Source organism: Cupressus sempervirens, chromosome 10 (assembly GCF_028749045.1).
Source record: "Cupressus sempervirens isolate cs-2001-9-10 chromosome 10, ASM2874904v1, whole genome shotgun sequence".
NCBI lineage: Eukaryota > Viridiplantae > Streptophyta > Pinopsida > Cupressales > Cupressaceae > Cupressus > Cupressus sempervirens.
Window position 1 is genome coordinate 991,524,383 of NC_143127.1, and position 21,440 is coordinate 991,545,822.

At 34.5% G+C, this 21,440-nt stretch overlaps 1 pseudogene; it reads left to right on the forward strand.

Moving 5' to 3' along the window:
• Positions 1-222: 222 nt before the first annotated feature.
• LOC149537288 (glutamate receptor 2.5-like) overlaps positions 223-21,440 on the forward strand; it is a 103,854-nt pseudogene continuing 82,636 nt past the window's right edge.

Here is a 21,440-nt window from a genome sequence, read left to right on the forward strand (position 1 = left end):
CCAATTTACTTTTCTCGATAATTAAATTAAAAATCATTTTAAAACTGTATGTTAATTTTAAATTTAATAAAAAAAAATTTGTTTTGATGCTGGCATAGACATCGCCTATATACATACACAGAGAGATTAGGATTTATGAAGTACAAAGTCTGATGGTCTACAAATTTTTTTTAAGCTATGAGAAGACAATGAAATTGAAGGTTTCAAGTCATCTCGAAGAAAATGACGAGGGAGGGCAGTGCACCTATGGATTTCCACCAGCAAATTTTGGTAGTAATATTTGCTATTATTCTATTTTCAAATATATGCTACTCAACGCAATATGGTAACAAGGTTCATGTAGGAGCTATCATAGACTTTGATTCTTTTGTGGGGAGAGTGGCCAAAACCCCCATTGATTTAGCCATGGAGGACATCAATAATGATCCACAACTTCTCAATGGCACAATATTCCACTTGCATATCCGAGACAGCCAGGGGGATTCACTCCGCAGTGCATCCGCCAGTATTTCACTTTTCTTTTTCCCTTTTTACTACAAATTTTTAGGATTTTTGTAATGGTTTGTAATTATGGATGGCTGAGTTTACATTTATGCTGTTAATTCTGATCATACAGCCGTTGACCTGCTCAAAAGTGAAGCTGAAACAATTTCCCTGTCCCCATATTTTCCCCAATTTATTAGTTTTACTAAATCCTATGTATGGATGGCTGACAAAATAAACTAATAATTCTACTTATGTAGCTATTGACCTCCTCAAGAATGAAGCAGTTGCGATAATCGGGCCACAAAAGTCTCAAGTTGCAGGATTTGTATCAGATATAGGAGATGTAGTGAATGTATCAATTGTGTCATTTTCTGCTACGAGTCCCCTGCTTTCCAACTCCAGATTTCCATACTTTGTTTGAATGGCACGGAGCGATGCGTCGCAGATGAAGGCTATTGTGGCCCTCGTCAGGTACTATGGCTGGAGAAAAATTGTGGTTGTTTATCTTGATGATGATTTCAATTTTGGCATCGTGAATTCGTTGAACGATGCACTGAGGAACGTGGGATCTGAAAAAGAATATAGATCCTCAATTTCCCCAAGCGTGACTAGGGAGGCCATAAGGGGAGAGCTCTTCAAATTGAATAATATGCAGTCCAGAGTGTTTGTTTCTCACATGGAAGCCAGTCTTGGGATGAAGCTCTTTGCAGAGGCACATGATGTAGAAATGACAAGTCTCGATTATGTCTGGATAATGACGGATGGCTTTACCAGTCTTTTGGATAGTCTACTAAATGCTTCCAATATGGTGTCCATGGAAGGCATTGTTGGAGTGAAGACTTATGTTCCCAATTCAGAAAAACTCATGAACTTTATCAAACGGTTGAAAAAAAAAATTTAGAGCTAAGAACTCGGACGAGGATTACACCCAAACAGAGCTCAACCAATATGGACTATTGGCTTATGACAGCTTACAAATGGTAGCCTGGGCCATTACTAAATTGGCTTCTAGTAATATAAGCTTTATCTTCTCGGAGCCTTCTAGCCCTCCTTTAACACTGGGAAATGCAATGGACTTGACAAGAATCAGGTTGTTTCAGCAGGGCAAATGACTATTGCAACGCATATTGGAAACTAATTTTACAGGGCTAAGTGGGGCTGTAAGTCCTAGCAATGGAGAACTCTCAAGGTCTAGTTATGAAATTGTAAATGCGTTAGGAAAAAGTTACTGTGTGTTCAGTTACTGGACGTCGATGGACGAAACTCAACATCTGTCCAGTGTGTTTCCCCTACCTCCTTACAATAGCATAGAAAGTCTTAAGATAGTGATTTGGCTAGGGGGAAACACGAAAATTCCATGAGGTTGGGTGACACCCACAATCGGCAAAAGGCTTCAAATTGCAGTGCCTGTAAAGTATGGATTCGAGGAGTTCTTAACGGTCAAATATGGTAAAATTTGTAATCAAAGCATTGTTAAGGGATTCTGTAAGGATGTATTTGACACAGCTCTCAGGCAGCTAGACTATGCCATTCAATATGATCTCATTCCTTATGAGTCTCATACCTATGACGATCTTGTCTATCAAGTCTACCTCAATGTCTTCGTCTAATTCTCATGCTACAGTTTTAGTTTCTAAGCATCATTTATGAGGAACTTTTAAATTTAATTTTGAATGTTATTGCTAATGAGGTTTTGTTTGGCAGAATGTCGACACGGTGGTGGGTGATACTACAATTTTAGAAAATCAAAGCAAGTTTGTGAATTGGACACTTCTATTTACAGAAAATGGCATGGCAATGGTGGTACCCCTTATTAATGGCGAGAATGGTCCATGGGCATTTCTACTCCCATTTCCTCACGGATTGTGGTGCGCAACCATTGCATCCGTCATCTTTATAGGAGCGGCGGTGTGCATTCTCGAGCATGGAATAAATGATGTTTTTGGAGGAGATCCCATCACCCATGTGATCACCACTCTATGGTATAAAATGATATTCTCTACTGCATTTTCTTCCCAAATAACTAGCTATATATCTATCTAAATCTTCTTCATTTGTCCCTTGTTCCAGGTTTTCATTCTCGACACTCTTTTTCTCTCACAGTAAGTTATCAAATGATAGAATTGAGATGTTCTCAAAATTCAACGTACCCACAGACATATATGTCTATAAATTTTTCTTTCTACCGTATGGAGTGTCTCGATAAGGAGATTTTTTTTTTTTTTGCAATGTTTGTAGGGGAGGTGATATTGAGAAACAAGAGTTGCATCACCATTATAATTTGGCTTTTTGTAGTTCTGATATTGACAGCGAGCTACACAACCAATCTTACTTCAATCCGCACAGCTCTACAAATGACACCAGCGATTACAAGTGTGGAGTCTGTGAGAAACAAGGGAGTTCAGATAGGATATCAAAGAGGGTCTTTTGTAGGTGAATATCTGCAAGAGCACTTCGGAATATCAAAAAAAAAAAAAAAAAATTCCTATTCAACATCATAAGAATATGGGGAAGCTCTGACAAGGGGTCCATATAATGGTGATGTTGCTGCTATATTTGATGAAATCCCCTACCTTCAACTTTTTCTGTCTAAGCACTGCGGATATAAAATCATCGGGCCTACCTACAGAACTAGTGGTCTAGGATTTGTGAGTTCCCTTCAATTCTATTTTATCTAATACTTGTGTTTTTCATTTGTAAGAACCAATTCTTAGCTATGGTTCTGGTGCAGATGTTTTTGAAAGGTTCTCCTTTACTCTCAAACATTTCAAGGGCCCTTTTGTCAATCTCTGAGAGTGAAGAAATGTAGAAAATTGAAGCCACGTATTTCAATTATACCTTGTGCGACAGTCCTAATGACACTAAAGATTTAAACAGGTTTAGGTTGAGCATGTATAGCTTTTGGGGTCTATTTTTAATCACCAGATCTGTATCACTAATAGCTCTTACAATATTCCTCTACCATCTCCTCTATGAAAAACTTCCTTTGATATCTTATCACTTGTTGACTAAATATTCAGTGTAATGAAAGACATAGCTAGACAGCTATTAGTGAATATTTGACATAGCTCTCAAGCGGCTAGACTATGCCATTCAATATGATCTCATTCCTTATGAGTCTCATACCTATGACGATCTTGTCTATCAAGTCTACCTCAATGTCTCTGTCTCATTCTCATGCTACAATTTTAGTTTCTAAGCATCATTTATGAGGAACTTTTAAATTTAATTTCGAATGTTATTGCTGATGAGGTTTTGTTTGGCAGAATGTTGACATGGTGGTTGGCGATACTACAATTTTAGAAAATTTAAGCAAGTTTGTGGATTGGACACTTCCATTTATAGAAAATGGCATGGCAATGGTGGTACCCCTTATTAATGGCGAGAATGGTCCATGGGCATTTCTACTCCCATTTACTCGCAGATTGTGGTGTGCAACCATTGCATTCGTCATCTTTATAGGAGCGGTGGTGTGCATTCTCGAGCATGGAATAAATGATGTTTTTGGAGGAGATCCCATCACCCAAGTGATCACCACTCTATGGTATAAAATGATATTCTCTACTGCATTTTCTTCTCAGATAACTAGCTATATATCTATCTAAATCTTCTTCATTTGTCCCTTGTTCTAGGTTTTCATTCTCGACACTCTTTTTCTCTCACATTAAGTTATCAAATGATAGAATTGAGATGTTCTCAAAATTCAACATACCCATAGACATATACGTTTATAAATTTTTCTTTCTACCGTATGGAGTGTCTCAGTAAGAAGATTTTTTTTTGCAATGTTTGTAGGGGAGGTGATATTGAGAAACAAGAGTCGAATCACCATTATAATTTGGCTTTTTTGTAGTTTTGATATTGACAGTGAGCTAGACAGCCAATCTTACTTCAATCCGCACAACTCTACAAATGACACCAGCGATTAAAAGTGTGGAGTCTGTGAGAAACAAGGGAGTTCAGGTAGGATATCAAAGAGGGTCTTTTGTAGGTGAATATCTACAAGAGCACTTCGAAACATCAAAAAAAAAAAATTCCTATTCAACATCGTAAGAATATGGGGAAGCTCTGACAAGGGGTCCGTATAATGGTGGTGTTGCTACTATATTTGATGAAATCCCCTACCTTCACCTTTTTCTGTCTAAGCACTGCGGATATAAAATCATCGGGCCTACCTACAGAACTGGTGGTCTAGGATTTGTGAGTTCCCTTCAATTCTATTTGATCTAATACCTGTGTTTTTCATTTGTAAGAACCAATTCTTAGCTATGGTTCTGGTGCAGATGTTTTCGAAAGGTTCTCCTTTACTCTTAGACATTTCAAGGGCCCTTTTGTCAGTCTCTGAGAGTGAAGAAATGCAGAAAATTGAAGCCACATATTTCAATGATACCTTGTGTGGTAGTCCTAATGACACTAAAGATTTAAACAAGTTCAGGTTGAGCATGTATAGCTTTTGGGGTCTTTTTTTAATCACCAGATCTATATCACTAATAGCTCTTACAATATTCCTCTACCATCTCCTCTATGAAAAACTTCCTTTGATATCTTATCACTTGTTGACTAAATATTCAGTGTAATGAAAGACATCAAAGTTGGAGTTACGGATCCGAACTGAAAAGACATCATTGATTAGTCAAATAACTACATAGTAGTTTGTTTTAAGACAAAAATTTGAGACAAAAATCTTATTTTGTTTTTTCCTTTGTTCCTTTTTTATTTAATTTTTAATTAATTAATTTTTATATTTACTTTCGTGTCCATATGACAAGATAAAAGAGTCATAAAATAAGCGGGAAGAAAAGTCCATTGCTTGATGAAAGTACTGATAGAAGGTTGACGTTTGATTCTTTAGCCATCCCTTAGGAATAATGATAGAAGTCTTAGGGTTTTTCTTCCTTGTACTACAAACATCTTTTACTCTCAATATTAGCCATACCCGATTTCGTCCTCAAATTGCAGAGGTTGGTGATGGTTGTATGTATGCAGATGCCATTTCTTTCAATGAAAGCCTCAATTCCATTTTCTCTTTTCTTTCCATAAACATTTTTCAATTTGGTTTGCTATGGATTCATCCAGAAAATAGCTACATGGGTTTTATTGATTCGCCTAATGCATAAAGAATTTATCAATGGATTGTAGTAGCACTTTACAGTGGCAAAAGTTTGAATTCTTAGATAGTAGGCCATCGGGAGTGGGGCTGCTTGAAGGAGATGATTTCTTTCAATTAAATCATTTTGAAGAATCATGCAATTGATGAAGTGGGCTGCAAATATGATATTTGGTGAATCAATTACCTGTGATACTAATGTTTAAGTTCTGAAAAATCTTGCAAAATTCAAAAGAGTTGTATGCAAATCAAACATCATCTTATTCATTGAGATTGGAAGAATATATACAATGATGGAATATCAACAGCCACCATAACCATGAACTCAAAATGTTTATGTGGCTAAAATAAAATAAACAACAAACTAAACTAATCTATTCAAAACTAGGTGTCTAATTACCCCAACTTGTTGGGGTCATAACTTTTCACCCATAGCTGGGAATTCAAAACCGCTTACACCCTTGGAAAGAAGAGCTAAAAATCTAGTTTAGTCCCTAAAACAGTGAGCCTATGGCTACCCAATTATTAAAAATAAATATGAAAAATACTATAAAAAAGATTAGATCTATATAATTTGGATCATGTAGGTGCCCATGTAAAATTGATTTGCATATTTAATAACTGAAACTAAATTGATTGTAGTACTTAGGTCTTAGAAATAATAGTTTTTCAACTAAATTGATTGTAGTAGTTTGATCTTAGAAATAAGCACTAATCAATTATAACTCTGATTCTATTTGGATCTATAGTTGTTTAATCAGTAAAAATAAATCATAACTAATAATCATGGATAGTTGACAACTCTATTAGGAGTTTGATTTGTAATTGATCTTTGATTTCTATGTGATGTATGAAAGGTATTGTAATCAGGTTTTACAATCAATCAATAAAATCCCCTTTCTCTGTAGCAACTTTTCTTATTGTGTTTATTCGTTATTTTTGTTCTTTCAAGGCATGCATGATTTTTAACAGATATTTTAAGCATTATGATCAAGAACAAAACTTTCTTCAATCAAGTTGTGGATGTTGGAAACTCTAATGTGTGCATTTCTAGCTATTACCACCTTCCTAAAAAATTTAATCAAATAATGCAGAATTTTCTCATAGACAATAAATTCATGGCCCTCAAAAATAGGGTCTTGCTAGCAATGCTAGTGCCAAGGGTTTAGTAATGACCATTTATGATCTGGTTATGTGCAAGGAGACACTAACAACTAAAAGATGCGACAAATGCCTTAAACATACTATGAAGCTTGTAGAATGGCACTTTTCACTAGAGAATGGAAAGTGTTTTGAGCCTTTTCTCGTTTTGTTACTCCATCTTCTTCTTGTAACTTAGGAAAAAAAATGTGTATTTATAAGTATTTTTGTGACATTCCAAATGATCTATTCAAAAATTCAATTGCTAGACGATTGGTTATTTCATTTTAGTACTAATTTGTAGCCCATTCTTCTTAAATTTAAGTTAATAATGCATTAACTTTCAAAAGTAGTTTGTTGTTCATATTCAAAACTACAACTGCAACTCGAGTTTAGGCAACGCAATTAATATTTTGTCAACTTAAAGCTCAAAATCACTTTTTGTTTAATATTTGTAAGGATTGGACTCTATTGTTTCTATAGCTAGCCATTCAAAGACTATGATCATCTTGGCTAGAACCCCACCAGGTGCAACTATCATTGCCTTACCCAAAAAAGTTAGGATGAAGAAATTTGTGAAGTAATGTTGTTTTCACTTGAATTGATAAAATTAAAAGGAATGTTATTTTCACTTGAATTGATAAAATTAAAAGAAATGTTGTGTTGGATACAATTGTTCAATTGTGTATTGTCTTTGATGTTACACAAATTTCATATTACTTATCAAATAGAGTCTACCAAGCTCAATTGGTTAGAAAAGAAAAATACAGAGTCTACCAAGTTCAAAAGGTTAGCAAAGTGAATTACAGAGTCTATCGAGCATTTCTGGAAGTTACACTATGAAGACAGTTTCTACCAAGCTCACTTGGGCGCTAAAAGATTCTATGGTAGAAATCAATTTCTACCAAGCTCACAAGGTCAGTGAAGGAAAGTTAGTGTTACAGAGTTCACTTAGTCTCCAAAGGATTTTGTAGAGTTCGTAGTGTTCACCAAGCTTCACTTGGTTAACACTAGAAATCATTTCTAGAGTAGTGTTTACTAAGCAGGGTTGGCCAATGAAGGATTTCATTGTTTTGAAAAATAATTTTTAATTGTTTCATGTAATTACTGTAGTTGAATGATGTATTATTTATTGGTAATATAACTTGTAAATGAGCCAACTTGACAATTTGTAAGGTATAAATAAAAGGTCAAGTTGTGAATTCTAAAGTATCAATGGATGTATGAATGAGCGAGCATGCAAGTGAGTTGATTATGTAAAGAGGAAATGTGAGAAAATTTTAAAGAAGGATTAGATATCCTTGAGGAGCAGAAAAGGTGTATTCAATCAGTAAGGATCTAGTGAAGCAGAACAAAGATTTGTATTAACAAAGATTAGTTGCATCTCATTTAGGTCACTCATTGTTACTTTCTCACAATTGTAGCATTGAATTTTAAATCTCTTAACAGATTTGGTTTAGCAACCATTTTTGTGAATCCTCTAACAAGGTGGATAGTTCTACTAAATTGTTCTAAAGTCCTCTAAAAAGGACACTCATAGCAAGGTGATTAAATCCTCTAATAAGGTCATACCTAACAGTGTGTTTTGTAACCTTTAATAGGGTTGCCTCCTACTAGGGCTCACTTCAGAAGAGTGAAAATTAGTAGCTAGTTACTTGGTGGTTTTTCCCATATTGTGTTTCCACATTAAATTAGGTGTCTCTTGTGTTCATGTTATTTCTTTTTGCATGCATGTTAATAATTGTGAATACTTAATTATCAATAATAAGTTAATACACAGTTCATCTACCGAGTTACAACATTTTTCTATGTGGCTACTAAGTGACAATAGTAACTAGTTATTTAAGACATCTAAGGGATCTGTGGATTTTTTTTTGTGGCAATTGATTCACCCCCCATTCTTAGTTACTCCATCTATATTTCCAACAATTGGTATAAGAGAAATTGGTGCTTGCAAGAAGAATTTCAAGGATCTAAGCTAAAGATCAGGATGTCCTACAAGAGGGAAATTCCAAGGCTTAAGAGGTATAACTTTTCAACATGGCAAGGTCTCATGAGACTCCATCTAGCTTCCATTGTAGATACAAGATTGAAATATCTAGATGAAGCATATGTAACTCCTTCTGGTACATTATCTACAAATGACATTGCTAAGAAAAAGACTCATAACACCATGATGATAAATATTGCATCTACCCTAAGCTATGAAGAATTTGATGATGTCAAGGACTACAAAATAGCCTTTGAAATGTAGAACAAGCTGAAAGAAATCTATGGAGGTGATGATAATGTGAGAAGAGCAAAAGCAAAAAATCTAAGAGGACAATTTGACCAGATGAGGATGAGAGAGGATAAAAACATTGTCAAATATGTTGAAAGAGTTAAAGTAGTTGTCAGTGCTATCAAGGCTTCTAGAGGAGATATTGAGGAGGAAACAGTTGTAAGTAAAGTTTTTAGAACATTACTTCCCATTTATGCAATTAGAGTTTCTACAATTCAAGAAAGAAGATGTGAAGCAAATCATAAGATAAATTTTGAAGCCAAAGTAGGAAGATTGATTGCATTTGAGCTAGATAACTATGATAAATATGTTCTAGCTTCCAAGAACATTGAGTTAGCATTTGAAGCCAAACTTTCACTCAAGGAAAAAGGTAAGAAGATAAATGATTCTCAGTTAGAAAGTGAAGAAGAATTAGAATAGAGTTTAGAAAATGATCTTGAGGTAGTTGAAGCTCTGCTTGCAAGAAAACGTTCTAGAGGCAGAGGGAAATACAAAGGTAAGGTTCCTCTAATATGTTTTTCATGTGAGGAAATTGGTCATATTGTTGCTAGGTGCTCAAACAAGAAAAACAAGGATAAGAAGAAAGGTCACAAGTGCATTGGCAAGAAAGATTTCAAATCATTCAAGGACAAAGGTAAGAAAACATTTTTCATGACTAAGGATTCTAATGATTCTGATGAAGAAGAAGAAGAAATTGTTTACATTGTTGTGAAAGATGAATCTGATAATGATGAGGAAATGACACTTATCTCTCATGTAAGAAAGAATGATACATGGATCATAGATAGTGGTTGCTCTCATCATATGACTGGTGATAAAACTAAGTTTGAACAATTTGAAGACTATGATAGTGGTAGTGTGAGGTTTGGTAATAATGAACCTTGTTGTATAAAATGAAGAGGAAGAATTTTACTAACCAAGGAGCTTGTATGTGATAATGCATATTGGGTAGAAGGTCTAAAACACAATCTGTTGAGTGTGGCACAACTACTCAATAATGGATTCAAAGTGGAATTCATGCATGGAAAAGCAAGACTACTAGATGACAAAGGAAAGCTAATTGTATTAGGCATACAGACAAAAGGTAACTTGTATAACTTGAACTTGGTGAATGTTCATGTTTTATTGCTCAAGTTGAAGAAAGTTGGTTATGGCATAGAAGGTTGTGTCATGTGAACTTTAATAACTTGGTGAAAATAAGCAAATTTAGAAAAGTAAGAGGCATTCCTAGTATAAAGAAACCTAATGTTGGTCTATGCAAGAATTGTTAGATTGGTAAGATGGGAAAAATTAGTTTTAAAGGTAAGAACTATCAGTCTAAATAAGTTTTCAAAATTGTGCATATTGATTTGTGTGGACCTATTGGAATTGAAAGCTATACTAGAGAAAAATTCTCCATTCTTTTTGTTGATGATTACTCTAGAATGATGATTGTTATGTACTTGAGAGAGAAATCAAAAGCTTTTGAAAAGTTCAAGTGGTATTTGGCTAAAGCAGAAAAGGAAATAGGCAAAAGACTAAAATGCTTGAGGTCAGACAAAAGTGGTGAATTCATCTCCCATGAGTTCAATAAATTTTGCATTGAAAGGGGAGTCAAAAGACAGGTATTAGCTCCTGGCACTCCTAAGAAAAATGGAATAGCTGAAAGGAGGAACAAATCTATCATGGACTATGCAAGAACTTTAATGATTGAAAAGAACATTGCTATCAAATGCTGGAAGGAAGCTATCAGCATTGCAGTTCATACCTTGAACCGAGTACAATTGAAGAAGGACTCATTCAAAAACCCCCTATAAGTTATGGTATGGCTATAAACGCAATGTAAGTTACCTAAAAGTATTTGGAAGTAAATGTTACATTTTGAAAGAATCTAGAAAAGGTAAATTTGATGTGAAAGGTGATGAAGGAATATTTTTGAGATATTCTTGCAAAAGCACAGCATATAGATGTTTGAATTTGTCTACTCACAAAGTCATAGAAAGTGCACATGTGAAAGTTGATGAGTTTACAAAAAGGACTGAAGAAAAAAGCAAAAAGGAACCAAAAGATTATAGGAGATTTTTTTTCATTGAACCTAATATGGTGCCAGATACATCTGCCAATCAAGAATCTTTTACTCCCAAGTCTTCGGTAACTGAGTTGTAGGAAGTTCAAACTGAGTTGAAAGAAACCAAGTTACAATCAGATGCTACCAAGCCAATACCTATCAAGTCTGAAGGACCTGAGTAGTAGACAGAATAGCCAGAACCTAAAGTTGAAGTGCAAGAGGATGACAGTGTAATTCGTTCAAAAGGAAAGGAACCTATTTTAGCTAAGTATGTAAGGAGACATCATGCACTAGATCAGATCATTGGAGACAAATCTAAAGGTACTATGACAAGAAGTTAGCTAAAAAGTACTTGTTTACTTGCTGATTTTGAACCTAGAAGTGTCAAAGACGCATTAGAAAATGAAAGTTGGATTGAGGCTATGAATGGAGAGATACAACAAATTGAGAAAAACAAAACATGGACTCTTGTATCTAGGCTAAAAGATAAAAATGTGATTGGAACTAAGTGGGTACTCATAAATAAGTTGAATAAAGATGGTAAGGTGTCAAGGAACAAAGTTAGACTAGAATGCAAAGGATACTCTCAAGAAGAAGGAATAGGCTATGGAGAGACTTTTTCTCCTATTGGAAGATTAGAAGGTGTTAGGACCCTACTTGCATATGTTGCATACAAAGGATTTAAGGTTTATCAAATGGATGTCAAGTCAACATTTCTCAATGGTATATTGGATGAAGAATTCTACATTGAATGGCCTAAAGGTTTTGTTGATCCAAACAAGAAGGACATGGTCTGCAAATTAAAAGAAATGTTGCTTTCACTTGAATTGATGAAATTAAAAGAACTTTACTATAGGAGTTGCTGAAGCTAATTGAAAATTTCTTGATTTTACTTCAAACTTATTTCTCCTTTAGATTCTTTTACAAATGAATGATGTTGTAGGAGATATTCTTCGTCACATTTTTCATAAACTAATAAAATCAAATCATTTTACTGCACTAGTTTTTTAACCCCTGAAATATTTGCAAATCATTTGTTTTTTTAGAATCATATTTGAAATTTACTTATTTTGGATCACATTTTAAAAATTTTCATGAAGAAGATAAGTGTTTAGATTACACTTATAATATATATGTTAAGAATTAAACAAAGAACTTCTCTAACTCTTTCATCTTTATGATAAAATTCAATTTAATTGTTGGAAAAGAAACTGTTGATTATTTGATTTGAAACATTGATTTTGAAAATAAATTTAGATAATTTAATCAATAAATGTTATACTTAGTTAGGCTTGTATTGTAAAATGGTTCAAATTAAACTATTGATGAAATGAACCTTTTTTTCCTAGAAATTGATGAAGTGTCAATAGTAAGATCTATAATTTTAAATACACTCCACATGTTATTTAAGTCTTCCCTAAATCTAGTTGTGGTATTGTTTTTCCTTTTAATGAATTGCAAAAGCCCTCTTCATGAGTATAGGGTTAAAGTTATTTTAATGTGCATAAAGGTCTACTTTGGTCTAAGAAAAGGTATAGTTTTTTATAGAGGAAGGTATTCGTTTAACTACAATTTCCTTCTGTTGCAGCTAATAACTTTGATCAAAGTACAAGACTCAGTGAAGGAGGGTTTTTACAGTTTATAAGGTATGATAGTTACCAATTTTTTCAAAATAAATTACATTGACTAATAGTTAACAATCTAATTTTGTGATCTCTTGTGGCAGGGAATATTTAGTAATGGCCAAAATGTTAGTTTTGTTTAGCTTGGATAGTTATTCATCCATATGTTATTTTTTAGTGCTCAATTAATTATTTTATTAACAAATTAATTAGAGTTGGGACAAATATTTATTAATTAATTGACTCCTTTTAGAAGAAATTGGAATCCAACTTGATTAGGGTTGTTAAGTTGTTTTAATTTTGACTGTCAATTGAGAATCAATCTTGGTCATTGGTTTTCCAACAGGAGTAATATATAAGGGGATCAAGGGGGCATTTGGAGAACACAAGTTGTAGAAGAATTTGCAGTGATAGAAAATAGTCTTGTAGTGTTAGCAAAAGGCACAGTAATAGTGTTGGAGATAGCAATGGAGGAATATCAACATGAGAAATTAGGAGGTTGTCAAAGCTCTACTAGTGAGAGGAAAGGAATTTTTTATCTCTTGATTTGTTGAACTATAAATATAATTTCTCATCTATAGAACTATTTTTCCCTTAGGTAGTTGGAATTACAATAGGAAAGGTAAACTTGTAGGTGGGGTGGGGGGGAGTGAATCAATAGTTTAAACTTTGACCCATGAAAACATTGACCACACATCCATCTCATACATTCACTAAGTAAACTGAAATATCATATAAAGCATGTACATCTAAATCCTATAAACAAGTAAATATTTACACATATATGACACTAGATATGATTACCCAAAAACCCTCCAATGAGAAGGTAAAACTATGGTAGGGATGACACCCACAAATCTTCACTACTATAGTACTAAAGTGTATCCAATGAAGGTTACAATGTTTTGATCATGAAACATGATCTACCCTATGAAAAGTTTTCCCTGTTAAAGGCTTACAAAGACTGTTAGGTCTCACCCTATTAAAAGATTTCAACACCCTATTAGAAGTGTGCCTTGTTAAAGGAATTCAACTTACAATTAAGTAAGCACCTTGTTAGAAGATTTTAATATAGAATGTTAGGACTACTCTATTAAGAGATTTAACTGATTCAACTATTAGAATGTCTCAACATTGATCCTGTGGTTAGCACTTTGTTGCTTGATTATAGATCACCTCTAAACTGATGTATTCTTGATCATATGTCTCTTTGTTGTGTACTATTTTCTTCCTTTGTTCTCCTTTAACTGATTTTGCATTGCAATTTTAATTCACAATTCCTTAGCCACCATGAATGCTCTATTTTTGCATGCAAACTTCTCTCTTCACTCCTTCCACATACCATAGAAATTTTAGGGTTTGTCCTCCTTAAGAAGATTTAGGTGACTTAGGGTTAGGTATGATTCAATGGTTGTGATTCATCCATTTTTTCGCTTAAACCTTCCCCTTATCTAATTCGATGAATGTACTTCATAGGGATTCCAACTTAAAATTCATCCTTATCTCCAAAATATCATAATTTAATCTATAAGTCAGCTCAAAAATGGTTTACATGGTAGTTTGTGTCAATACAAACAACTATGACAAAACTGTATTACTCGACTCTTGAAGTCTCTGATGCTTGACATATACTAATTTATACACTGTGACTCAAAATCTGAATGAATCGACATACATTGCTTACTCGACATCTAATCACTTAGCTTGCATTGTCTACTTGACACTTGACTGACTCAACACTCACTGTGGACTCGGCATGCTCTATCTTATACATGTGCTCGACATATACTACTTGTTCAGCATGAACTAAGTAAATGACTTAAGTGTATAGACACTCACTTGTCAAAACCAATCTAAGAAACATTTTTCTAGGGATAATTTGTCCAAAAATATTGTGTTTATTGTGTTGCTAATTTATTTCTTTATTTTTATAAGTGAATTTTTTGTTATTTTATATTTTGATATTACTTGTGAGTTCATTTTTTACAGTTTAATAATTATCTAAGATAGGAGATTAATAATCAGTGACTATAATAAGAATATTCACATGGTATTAGAGCATTGTTGAGGGTAGAGAAGTTTTTCCAAAAGAAACAAATTAAGGTTTTATAAAACTTAGGTTTATCTCTTTAGATTTATTATTACTTTTATCCCTTGAGACGGCTTCAGCTAGTTTGAGAGATTAGGACAAATTGGATGGTTCCTCGAATTTTGGTGTTTGAAAGGCCAAACTTTCTTTATTGTTGAAAGAAAATACTATTAAGGTTTGTGTTACCACTATTTTAGTTGTACATACAAATGTGACACATCTTTCAGCATACAAGAAGGATGATGGCAAGGTGAGGAGGACAATCCTTGATGGTGTCAAGGATCATATTGTTCTACATATCTCAGAGCTAGATACAATAAAGAAGATGTGGGATGCCATTCTAAATCTATACCAAAATGTGACCACCAATAGGAGGATGATACTTAGAGAGAAGTTGAAGAATACTCAGATGAACTAGAGAGAAGATGTCACAAGTTACCTCACCAGGTTTAGACTTGTCAAGGACAAGATAGAAGCTATTAGAGATAGCCCTAGAGATGAAAAGCTAGTGAGAATAGCCCTAAATGATTTTACTAAGAAATGGGGTGTCTTTATTCAAGTTGTCAGTGGATGAGATACCTTACCTAGTTGGGATTGAGTACAGACTAATTTCATTCAGGAGGAGTTTAGACTAAGTCTTGTCAATCAGGCCAACAAGAATCAAAATAGTGAAGTGGAACAAGAGAACATTTCCATAGTGGGAAAAGGGAAAGAAAAGAAGGGGTCTAGAAAATGATCAAATTAAAAAAGTGAGAAGAAGAAGAAGAAGAAGAAATTTTCTAAGGTCAAGTGATTTGGTTGTCACGAGTATGGTAACTAGGTCAGTGTTTTCCTAGAAAGAAAGAAGGTAAAGAAGCAGGTGGAAACTTCAACAAGTACAAAAGAAGTCTCCAGTAGAATGGAAGATGAGTTTTCACTCATAGATTGTATGGTTAGCTAAACCTCTCAATGTGTTTGGTATATAGATAATGGGGTGTCATTTCATATGACAAGAGTTAGAGAGTACTTCTCTAGTTATAAGTTAGAGAACACCAATATGCAAATTTCTATTGAAAACTTGTCTAGAAACTCAACCTAATTGGGAAAGGGGACTATTTAGTTTCAAAGGAAGAATGGAAAGATAATTCCACTTCATGATGTATTTCATGTGCTAGGATTAAGAATAAATTTTATTTCTATATTTGTTCTTCAAGATAGGTGGTATAATGTACTCTTTAGAGGGACACATGTGTTGGTTAAGCTTAAGGATTGGAAATTACCCATAACTATTGGAGTTAGGAATGGTCACCTTTATAGGTTACAGTTTGATACTTCTAAGGAACTCATGAAAAGTAGTAATCCTAAAGATCTTGCAGATATATGGCATAGGAGGATTGGTCATATTCATCATGGAGCACTTAAATTGCTTCGTGAGATGGTGACATGTGTTTCAAGGGTGAGCACTGAGCATGATGATGTATACAAGGGATGTGTGTTGAGGAAGTTTATGAAAGAATATTTTTCAAGGAATGACACCAGATCTAAAGGTGTTTTTGATCTAGGACATTTAGTTGTATGTGGAGTAATGTTGACAAAGTCTCTCAGAGGATATGAGTACTATGTTACTTTTATCAACGATTTCTCTAGGAAGACTTGGATATTCTTCTTGAAGACCAATGATGAGGTTTTCACTCAATTCTAAGAGTTCAAGGCTCTTGTAAAGAAATCATTATGAAGGAAGATCAAGATTCTTTAGCCAAACAATCAAGGATAGTACAAAGGAAATAATTTCTAGGAGTTTTATAAGTTACCAGGGAAGGAATCGAGAGAGAGTGGATTGTTCCTTACAATCTAAATAGGGTAAAAATGGATCTTTAACAATGCCTCTAACATTCACCAAGTGCTATTCATATACTATTTTAGAGTTGATATGGGATACATAATCGAAATGCTTGAAATTAGATATGATATATACCTCATGATGGAACATTTCTTGAAATACCTATTTTCTAATGCCTAGGCACAATTTTTGGAAATTCTACAACCTTCTCTCTTTTGGAAATTATGAGATGGAGAAAACATAGAAAACTTTAATCCTTCTGAGCATAGGTTGACCTTGACCTAGATAGTGGGGCACAATCTTACTCTAGGGCACAATTGTGCCCCAAAAATTCAACCTTAACTTGTACTACTCTGATGAACATTCTATTCACTAATCTCAGAAGGTTTTTGAAAAGGGAATCCAAATTTGTACTCCAATTCTCAAAACAACACCTGCATATATCTAAAAATAGGGTTTTGGGGTGGCTATATAGGGTTTTTCCTTAGTCAAACCCACATTTTGGTGATTTCCACCTCAAAAAATACCCAAATATAATAGAATATATGTGTGTATTGAATGTGTAATTCCAAGATCTAATCGACTAGATTGAAACCCTAGCAAGAATATATATTAGAAAATAATGCATAGACATGAATAAGGTAAGATAGCATACCAAGCCCCCAGGGCTAAAGTACTCCTACCAAACTCATAATCTGTAATTGTTATGCCATGACTATATCTTTGAATGCTTGAATATTGACAATGGTGGATCAAGGAAGATTGGATCTCTCTTGCTCCGAATAGATGTTCACAATGGTATATTCATAACAATGCATGATATCCACAATAGCTTGATCTTATATATTATGGCCTTGCAATCTTGCATGTTTATAGCATCATCTTATTCTCCTGTTATCTCTTGATTCTAGTTGTAAATGGATGAAAATGAGAATCTTTATATAGCGGTTTCAAGATGAGGCTTATAGAGTAATGTGAGGACCCATAATTCAAATTTCAGCTTGAATTATGGTATAATAATAATAACCACTTAAGGAGGGAAAATAATTAAATGAATATCAAATTAAAACCCTTCTGCATTCAGATCAAAAAGCTTGACATTGATTTCAGAGCCCTTTAGGACAAAATTTGAAAAGGTTGATCAAATCCTAAAAATTGTGAATGATGCCCTCGACCCTAACCTAGGTTAGGGATGACTTTGACCTTGCCCTAGGTTAGGGTCAACCTAGTCAAACTTTACATAGGTCAAGGTCAACCTAGGGGTCCATATCCAACTAGTGTAGAAAATAGGAGGTCCTGAGGATTCCCAGAAACCTAGAAATGATATTAGAATAGTACTAAGTGCCAAGAATAGGCACAAAATCCTATGATGAACATGATGAGGTCTAGAAGGACCTATTCTTAAGTCCTACCTAGATAATAGATCCATAAAGGAGGGAAATTAAGGATAATCTTCGAGATCCTAACCCTAATTTCACCTAGAACAAAGGAATCAAGTGCAAAATGTGTCCTAAATGCAAGTCTATCATAATAAATGTACTAAAAGAGGGTACTAAACATACTAAGATGGACGTCATTCCATTTTAAGATGATACATTTAGCCCACACTTTAGCTTAGATATGACACTACTTGAATATGTAAGCTAAATTAAGAAAACATCATAGTAAATAAAAAGGATATATCCAAGTCCTCAATATAGAGATCCTGCAAAAAAACTGATAGAACCTACAATACACAAGGTTAATGAAAATACATAAATCATCTAAAGCTTACTGAATGATACTTGAGAAGTGCATAAAGCCCCTTATGCCTATTGTTTCATCTTTCTATTTTTGAAGGGTGAAATAGGGTGATAAGGATAACTCTATATATTGGATATGCAATTTTTTGAAAATATCTTTCTTAAACTAATTAGAAGGATTCTTTCTCTTTCTAAACTAATTCAAGGAGTCAGGTATCGAAATCATGATTCCAATGCCATTGACAATACTAAAAATGGAGTTACCAAACTCAAGTTATAATGAAAAGAGAGGATGTCTATCTAAATCCATAAAAAGGAGAATCTGAGTTTACCATGGCTAAACCTTAAAAAAAACACTAAATTTAACTATAAATAATGAAAAGGAAGTCATACTTACTCATTCTTACCTTTTTTAGATTTGAACAAAGGAAGCACGATGTCGAGGAGAAAAAAACTTTGAGTGACACACATGGAACTTTTAAGTCAATGCTTAGCTAACAAACGATGATTTCTCGAGGTGAGTTTGTTGTTTATTTTTGCACTTTACAAATATTAGATTTTTGTAGGCAAGGTTGACCTTGACCCTTAAAGGTTGACCCTAACCCAGTAATGTCAACCTTGACCCAAGAAGGTCAATATAAATTGGAAGATCTCCACCTATTCTGAGATGAGGTCATCATTGACCCAAAAGGGTTGACCCTGACCCAGAAAGGTCAACCTTGACCCTGGCCTAAGTGAGATCAACCTTGACCTAGTCAAGTTGAATTTTCATATTTGATGACGTAGAAGACTAATATGTGTATACACTAATATGTTAGCAAGAAACACTAAACTTTTTTTAAAAACAAAGCATTAACTAACATGATCAATATAACATTAATGAGAGACTAAAGAGGAACCCCTAATTAGGAATGTGAGCCAAATAAATGGAATCTCCCAATACGAATTAGCTCTTTGCTTTGTAGATGAGTCTAAGTAAAAGATTAGTATGTATGTTGAAAGGGCTTCAATTTTGCTTCAATGGTGGGGATGGGTAATGGCAATTTGGTAGCTTTGTGAGCTCTCAATTTGACATTATAAGGGTATGGTTAAGGGCTTTAGCTTCTCAAACTAGCATTATAACTTTAACTCAAGGATTGTGATGAAATGGCTTGGGAGGGGATCCAATTTATAGGCAAGAGGCTTGAGGAATGGAGGGCTAAGATGGAAGGAAAGGAGAAAGCTTATGGAGGGCTTAGATTGAATGAGAGGAGAGCACATGGATTGTGCTTTCTTCTAGCCAATCAGGGAGTGACACATGTCACAGGGTGAGAGGATGGAGGAAAGGACAAGGATGAGTCAACAAAGGAGGCTCAAGGGATACTATCTTCATAAAGACCCTTCATAATGGTTTGGAAGAGCAATGAATGTGTTTGTAAGAGTCTTTATGGCTTTGTAAGAGCATTGAAGGCTTAGTGATTGGGATATTTTGGAGGGAGTTGAGATTGTTGACTTTTCTTGGCTTAGGAAAGTCTTAAGCTTTCTTAGGGAATGTGACAAGGTTAGGGGGGGGAGGGGGATTAGAGGTGATTTAGGATTAGACTAAGCTTGTTAGAGATATGCAAGTGGATGACATTTAATGAGGGTGGGTGAGTTAGTGGTTAAGCTTGGTTAGTATTGGTGGATGGGGTGGATTGAGCTAAATTGAGGATTAGAGATAGGCTTAGGATGAGGATGAAGACCTTCTAGAAGAGTCTAGAGCTTCCTAGGATGAGGATAAAAGGTTTTTTAGGAAATAAATAAAGTTTAATTTATTTCATGGGTTTGGGTTGAGGAGATATTCATTAAAACATTTTTAATAAACATGAGGATTAATATTTAGCCTTAATTAAATATTTTGAGTTGGGATTAAGGGTAGAAAATGATGGGATTAGCCTTTAATTGAAATTAAAGAAGGATTAGAAGATTTTGGAAGAGGTTAGTGATCTTAAGGAAATTGTCCAAGTTTTGGGCAAAAAATAAATTAAATATTTATTTTGGGATTTTTGGTCGATTTATTAATTAAATAATTAATAAATAAGGAAATAATGTTTAAATAAGATTTCAACATTTTGGGAGGGATTCCTTAATTATATATTTTTAATTAAGACAAGGGGATTTAATGGCATACAAATAAATTAATTAATTAAATAAATAATTAATTAATAAATGATGATGTCATCAGGGACTTTTTCAAAAAATAAAAATACTTTATTTTCTAAGGGATTTTAGGTGTCTACATTTTGCCCCTCTTTGATGTGATGCCGCAAGTGGCATGACATCAAAGATAAGAAAATAAGATGCCCAAGGCTAAAGCAAAAGAGGAGAGAATGGACTGCAAGATGCCCCCTCAAGAAGGTGGTGGGGAGAGAAAGCGAGGCGTGACAGCTTCTTAAAAAAATACAAGAATCTGAGATGAGCAAGGAGACTCAGATTAGCAAAGAGAAGGGGCTGAATTAGCTCAATCTCTCACTATGGGAGAATGATAAAGGGAGGTTAGAGGCACAAGAGGAAGCAAGCTTAAGACTTCAAAGAAAGTGGAGGATGAAGGAGCAGAGCGCTATAAAAAGGAATCCAAGATAGGGAGATGGATGAGGAGATTATAAAGCTGATGCAACAGGATTTCAAAGAGTCAGATTGGCAAAAGATGGGTTTCAGAGATCCCTAGGATTAGGATTGTGGATCTCGAAAGGTGAGGCTTGGTGGATTGATTGGATTGGTGGATCCCTAAGACTAGGATTGTGGATCCCTAAAGCTAAAAGTGAAGATTGATTCAAAGAGATACTGATGCATAAGTTGGGGTAGGAGAGATGGATGCTGGATATGGATGGGGGATAATGGAGATGAAGGGAATCTATTGAAGCTTTTTTAAGCAGGGGGATACTTCAAAGAGAAGTACCACCATGTAGTTGAGCACTAGATTTGCTATAGGACTATTGGTTAATTGCCAAGGTTACCAAGAACATCAAGGCCTTTTCACCAATTGTTTGGAGGACTGACAAACTAACTCAAAACAAGCACGCAAGGATTGCCCCAACATCACACATGATTCCCAAAGGAATCAGCATGGAATCAGCACTGGGTAACCC